A 7,612-nucleotide genomic window follows, 5' to 3' on the forward strand; every position below is an offset into this window, starting at 1 on the left:
TCATTAGAATTTCCCACACTACAAATAAGTCGCAGCTTACTTTGTACATTTTGGGGATTGGATGAAGTTGACACATATCACCTGTTTTCCAGTTAAACTTGAACTTGAATTTAAACTGACTGCATAGTAAGCAAAACCAGGTTTTAAATAGGCAACATTGCATACGTTGGATTTAAATTTAGCCAATCTTAGTCTGTGTATTATGCCAGAATGCCAGTTGTCTCTGTAAGGTAAGGAGTCAGGTCGATATAGTTGGCATCATCTGCAAGTTTTTGTTTGTTCAGTCCATTTCAAAATGGTACATCTTATGATTGGTGTACTAAATTAAAATCAAAGGGAAGGACTAAATTCATAGAGACTTCAATCTTCATTCAGTTTGTATTTCTCCTCTTCACTCCTTTCAAATATTTGGAGTAGATGGAATAAATTCCCCAAATGGATGATGATTTAAAACATTAAATGTTGACACTGGTACTTCGCATTAAAGCAGAACGCCTGATATCTTTAAGGTATGCTGAGAAATACAGGTGAGAAACTGCACTTATCTGGTTTTAGAATGATTTGTTTCTTGGAGACTCATAGACAAGTCAATGTTATCAACAAGCAGGCACATTTTAATAGTGAAGGGATCCCGATGGATTCTGAATTTATTTGCATCTAGCCATCTTTAAAACTGAAGGGTAAGTGAATACACTGTTTGATCCCACGGGCTACGTAAAATAACAGAAAGTCCATATAGCTCTGGGGATTATACTGCTGCCTGTATTGTGTGTAATATCAAAAGAAAATAAAAATTGCTACAAATCTTTACTGACAATGTTATTGAAAATTTTACGCCTTGCATAATAGTATCCAATTAATTAAAAGTAATAAACAGCAGGTTAATGGTTGATACTCTCATTAGGTTTATTTTCATGCTCCCTAGTAAAAAAAAAGTAATACCAATAGTCCCAGGTGACCAGAAGCTGCTCTTCCATTTGAGGGGGAGAGCTGACTGGTGTTGATTTAATCTGAGGATCACCACACCTCAGGCAAAGGGTAAGGTCGAAGAGGCAGGACCTTCTGGTTGGTACGGGAATTGAACCCACACTGTTGGCATTGCTCTGATTCATGAACTGGTCATCCAGCCAACTGAGCTAACCAACTCCCCAGGTATTATCAATGGCAATGGCATGAAGACAGTGAGATAGGTGGTGCAATTTAATTACTCATGTCACTGGAGCAAATGTCAAATTATGCCTAAAAGATTGAAAGGAGCAAGCAGGGTGGGGGTGGACCCTGGAACTTTAAACAAAATGTCACACCAAACCCACCGAGAAAAGTAACCAAGTTGGACTAAATAAATAACTGTTGTGTTTATGAACGGCTGTCTTGGTGCAACTCAGCAGCAGTACTTTTTCTCCTCTTTTGAGTGGAATGTGATTGAAACACCTCCTCATGGTGCATTTACGAAAATCTTGTTTGTTCAGGAACAATTCTGAGTTAATGAAAGCTGATAAAGCATAAGCCGCTTCCAAACGTTGCATTATTAATTTTTCTTGCCACCGTGCAACTGGGCATTTCAAAAAATATTAAATTGAATTTGTAAAAAAAAATTACAAAGTAGCTTTAGTAAGGAAAACCACTTAAGGTCCTTGGGTATTTTGCAGCTCAGCCTAATATATCGAGACTACTATTAGACTATTATTTTTGCATTGATGAGGAGCAGTTTCTGGTGTGCACCTAAACAAAAGCAGCAGTAGAATTGTATCTAATTCTCTCAACAATGTTGCTGTCAGTAACTGCCTTTAGAAGGTAGGCATTTTATGCTTGCAATTTGGGCGAGGTGTTTAGACTAGGTGGCAAGGTGGCACAGTGGTTAGCACTGCTGCTTCACAGGGATCCGGGTTCGATTCCTGACTTGTGTCACTGTCTGTGCGGAGCCTGCATGTTCTCCCCGTGTCTGTGTGGGTTTCCTCTGGGTGCTGCAGTTTCCTCCCACAGTCTGAAAGATGTGCTGGTTAGGTGCATTGGCCATGTTAAATTCTCCCTCAGTTTACCCAAACAGGCACTAAAGTGTGACGGCTCGGAGATTTTCACAGTAACTTCATTGTAGTGTTAATGTAAGTCTACCTGTGACACTAATACATAAACTTAAAACTTAAACTTCGCATTACTCCAGATACTAAGAGCATGTGACATTGAACCCAATGTCTCTGCCATCAATAAAAATAAAATGAACTAACTGGTAAGCCAGATTCACATCAAACCACACATGTCTAGAAGTCCTTGGTCACTATAAACTCAGTGGGACTCACAGTAAGGTTCAGCTGGTCTATATGGCTACAAAGTGAGCTTCACTGATATTCATACTTGTAGTGTAACAGCAACCCAAGTGTTAAAACAAAAACTTGAACCTCTTTAAATTGTCAGAAATGTAACAAAAATGTGGAAGATTAATTGTGATTTTTGATGACAGCTGATCTTTATTGAACATGAATATGAAGTTCTTTACTGGCTGAGGAAATACTTCTGGTGGCCTATTCATAAGATATATCAAAGAATCATAGAGTCTTACAGTGCAGAAGGAGGCCATTTGGTCCATTGAGTCTGCATCAGCCACAATCCAACCCAGGCCCTATCCCCATAACCCCATTTATCCTGCTAGTCCCCCTGATACTAAGGGGCAACTTAGCATGGCCAATCAACCTAACCTGGACATCATTGGACTGCGGGAGGAAACCAGGGGAAACCCATGGGGAGAATGTGCAAACCCCACACAAACATTGAATCCAAGCCGGATCCCTGGTGCTGTGAGGCAGAAGTGCTAACCACTGTGCTACCATGCCATCCTTTATGTAGGCCAACATGACGGATGTCAAATAAACAATAGATTTTGAGGCCTAGTGGCTTGTTTCTTGCTTAGGTCTTATAACTAAGTGCGGAATATTTCCATCCCATTCATGGCATGTTTGGTGGTGGACAGACAGGTGCAGACAGTCTGACAGGAGCTGAAATGTCAGAAACATGCGGTTTAAAATCACATTGCAAATCTCCCAATGTCAGGTTAATGGCAGATTGGCCTTCTGGCTGGCAGGTAGTGTGGATTTACATTCATTTGTGTCTCATGAATGCTCATTAAAACAGCAGCCCACTGGAATCCCTTCAGGCCTTCCAATCTTGCATCACCTCGGTGCGAAATCACATCGGCCTCAAACCCAGTTACGAAAGAGTGATGTGCAGAAGATGGTCCGCAGTTTACCAGAGACTTTGAGGTGAGTGCAATATGCAAAGCTTATCTGCCACAATGCTGTGCTGCTCCTAATGTGCTGTACAGCAGCCTACTAGGGCACTATTGTTCCTGCCCTCCATCTCTATGCCAAGCTGGTCTTCATGGACAACAGTGTGCTGCTGAAACGCCTTCTGTGACACCAATTCAGATTAGTACAGCGCCTGGTGTCGGGGAGAGCTGGGGTCTTCTTTCTGCCCACCCCCCCAAACCATCTGATGCCACACACTGGTGTCTATCTGGGCAGCACTGTGCCGCGGGACTCAGGCAGCCACTGCAACAAAGGAACAGAGTTCAACGGAGGATGGGTGGTGAGGAGAGGTTGGAGTTGGACGGATGAAGATAAAGGTGATAATTTGGAAAGAGGGCTGTGCAAAGAATGGAGTGTGGGAAGGGTGAGGGCTCATGACGGCAGGCAGAGGGGCAAGGAGATGGATGAAAAAGATGAATAATGGAAGGTGGAGGGAAGCTGGACCCCAACCAAGCTGCACAATACATAGCCAAACAAAGGGGTCTAAAGGTTAGCACATGTATTGCTAGAAGGGGATGTGTGCAGACTGCTGATTATGGGATGGGGGCTTGTTTATCTGGCGATTGTTCGCATGAAGCACTATATAGGTCAGGGCTGCCCTGCTTTGTGAAGGTCACTTTGGCCCATAGCCCTCTTTGGAAACAGAAACTATGTCAAGGCTCCTGTTTTAGTTCAGGGGTTGGCAGACAGGGGTCACAAAGTGCAGGCATTGCTGCTGTGAAATGGAAAGGAATCACAGATGGCAGGCTGTCCAGGGGCTATGTGAAGCTTGGTCTGAAGTCAGAATTTGGAGACAATGCAGAACAGCAGTGATCATACAGCAGGAACGATCACTGGGAGCATGGGATAGCCCAGCTGCAGGGAGGGGCAAGGACTGTGTGCTTTAAAGGAAAATGGTACAGCTTAGCGTGCAAGTCAATGTCCCTGGGCTCCGTGGGATCGCTACTCGGCTGCAGGGGAATGGTGATGATCACCAGGGCATCTGCAGCCTGTCAATAGGGAACACATAATATAGGGTGGGTAGGTAAAGCTCTGATAGGGAGGGGAGTAACACCCGTAAATGACGGTGCACACAACCTCCAAATGAAGTGGATGCAGTTCCATGTGAGGCATAGCACCTCACAGGTGATGAGCTTGGGAGGAGGGTGGGAATGTTCACCACAGGATTTGATATTAATGGGGGAGAATAACAGATAACATGTCTACGTGAAAATTGTCAGGCTCTCGGTAAATCAGACACAGATGGAGATTTTGATTTGATTTGATTTTGATTTGATTTATTATTGTCACGTGCCTTCGTATATAGTGAAAAGTATTGTTCCTTATGTGCTATACAGACAAAACATTCATAGAGAAAGAAACGAGAGAGTGCAGAATGTCATGTTACAGACATAGCTAAGGTATAGAGAAAGATCAACTTAATGCAAGGTAGGTCCATTCAAAAGTCTGACAACAGCGGGGAAGAAGGTGTTCTTGAGTCGGTTGGTACGCGATCTCAGACTTTTTAAAACCTTTTTCCTGACAGAAGAAGGTAGAAGAGAGAATGTCCAAGGTGCATGGGGTCCTCAATTATGCTGCCTGCTTTGCCGGTGCAGCGGGAAGTGTAGGCAGAGTAAATGGATGGAAGACTGGTTTTGAGGGAAGGAGGGTCGAATTCCATCCTTAATCCAAGTGCAGAACAATTATGTTGACACTCAGATAAAATATTGTAAGATAAAATAGTGAGTAAGATTGGTTCTGCGTTGGGGAGGTATGATGAAGTGTGGGAGGACCACTGAGCTGGCCCCTGGGGCTCTTTCTTGGAATGCACTCTGAGTTAATGGTGCCATTACAGTACACAGAATCCAAGTTAATTACACAGGACTTGGAACCCATTCTCCAGGAAGCAAGAACAAACCAGATTTCTAATTTTGCACTTCTAAAGGCACAACTCAATAGTCTCACATCAAATTTTGAGAAGTTATATGGTGGGAGTCAGGAACACAGCCTTGGGGAGTGAAGGATATAGTGAAGAGGGCAAAGCTGCATCAACAGTGTCATCCCATCAGTGAAGAGAGGGCACATATTAACAATTAAGGCATTCATCAGTGGCTAAACAGATTCCATCCATTCATTCACCATGAGCCAACAAATGCTTATAATTATGCCAAGTCAATGAATGGCATTCAGAGCCACATTGGTAAAATTACGTAATTCACAAGTCCTGCCCCCCACCCCCATTCCCCGCACACACCCACACAAGTGTCCCGATGTAACATCTGTGGAAGGGAATGCTACTGACCTCAATGCGTGTTTCCCAGGTGTAAAGTAACATGAGGAACAATATGATTTAAGATGCCAAAATCTAGCTGTCCAACTTCTCCCATAGCACTTTTGTTTACACCTATGTATTCAGCACCCTTTACCCATTCTGATCTTCAATATCTCTTTTCAGATAGGAGGCAAAAGCAAGAATGGATTTAGTAGTCAGGGAGCTTTCCTATAAATGCTCATTTCAGAGAGGAGCTAGAGGAGGGCAAGGTGTCTGAGTGTGCAGCTCCAGCAGGAAGCACTGAATATGGGACAAGGTCAAGAGAACGTGGGCATTGACATGAGGATGAGGGGCAGAGACATAGACTGCAGAGGCAATTGGCAACACCAAGCGCCTATCATCCACGAGTCTCCTTTCGACAAATGAATGAGTGGCATTGCAGGGCAAGGCTGTGATTGTTCAGACATCTAGCCCGTCACATATGTCACTTATTCTGAGAAGATCTGGCACCACATGAGTTTGGAGGCTTCCCCCTGACAATGGCCTTGAAGGCAGCACTTAATTCCTTTGCCTCTGGGCCTTCACCCATCTCCCTGACAACACACAAGGATACAGTGTCAGGTGGCACTGAGGTTGATATCACATAATCTTAAGTATGAGAATGGTTGAAATTCAGATTAAGTGGAGTGAAAAGGCTTGAATTCAGAAAAAAGAAAATTGAAGTTTCAGTGACAATGTTTTATAGCTAAAATATTGATTGAAATTTAGATAGAGGTTCTAAGTCCCCATTATTTTTGCACTTGTCATTATTTTAGAAGAGCTACTTCATTAGCATGTCCAAGTAACAATCCTTGGCCTATTTTAATGTTCATTTTTCAGCAATTGTTCTTCACAAAGTCAGTGGGAGTGAGGATGGAGGGCGATAGGGTTGATGGGAGGGGACAAAATCAAAAGTGACAACAAAAGATTACAGTACCAGTAGCCCTCAGTGCTGGGGAACCAGAAGGATTCAACTTCTGCATCTCCCAGCTTCATAATCAAACTTTGAAGAGCAACTTTACATTTATTTAGCCTAGCTGCAGCAACAACGGAAGATTCTTGAATGGGGCAGGCCCAATGGACACCTGAAAAAATTCCTCAACCGAATACAGGGGCTAGACTATATTTCTGATGTCCTTGGCTCAGGGGGCATTAACCCCAGAAATTGGTACTTTTGTGTTTGCTGTCCATCCAAAAAATATACACACCAAAGACTAATTTCCATCCCTAAATTTCAAGCTTGAGAATTAATACCTGATACCATAAGGGAATCATTCTCCATGACTCCCATCTTTCCTTGTTCACTGTGGGAATTTTAACATTTTCCTTTTTTTTTGAAATGGTGGCTGTCCAAACTTTTATGGAAACCATAAAACTATCAGATGAGAAAGGAATACACTAATCCAAGACAAGGGAGCAAGGTAGAAAAATGTTACGCAAATTCTGTTTTAGCAAAACCATAAGTAAATCTTAGGGAGGAAAGTTGGAACTGTATGGAGTTATTGCACATCTCAACTCAAAATCAATGCTGAGTAAGGTTCACACCTTGAGTATTAACTTACCTTTCTCCCCCACCCCATTGCACAATCACTTGTCACTGCCCCCACCGCCCTCCTCTCCCCCACCATTCCACGGCACATTCATCAGCAGCTCACTCATGTCCGGGCATGTCCTTCTTACCTCACCCCTCAAAACTGTACTGTAAGAAAGGGCTTAGCCCCTTACATGTCCAGGGAGGAAGCGCGGCATCACGGCCTGCTATGTCTTGAAAGAACAACGTACCCTGCTTTATAGATAAAATTTTCCCCTGTGGAATTTAAAACTACTGGAGGTGACCATGAGGCCTTCAGACATGAGAGCAGAAGTAGGCCCTTCGTCCAATCAAGTCTGTGCCACCATTAATGAGATCATGACTGATCTTAACTGATAATTTTTAATTTCACTTTCGAGCCTTTTCTCCCCATAACCCTTGATTTCCTTACTGATTAAAAATCTCTCTATCTTAGCCTTGAACATACTTAGC

This window comes from Carcharhinus amblyrhynchos, chromosome 4 (assembly GCF_965287045.1).
Source record: "Carcharhinus amblyrhynchos chromosome 4, sCarAmb.v2.hapA, whole genome shotgun sequence".
Classification (NCBI taxonomy): Eukaryota; Metazoa; Chordata; class Chondrichthyes; order Carcharhiniformes; family Carcharhinidae; genus Carcharhinus; species Carcharhinus amblyrhynchos.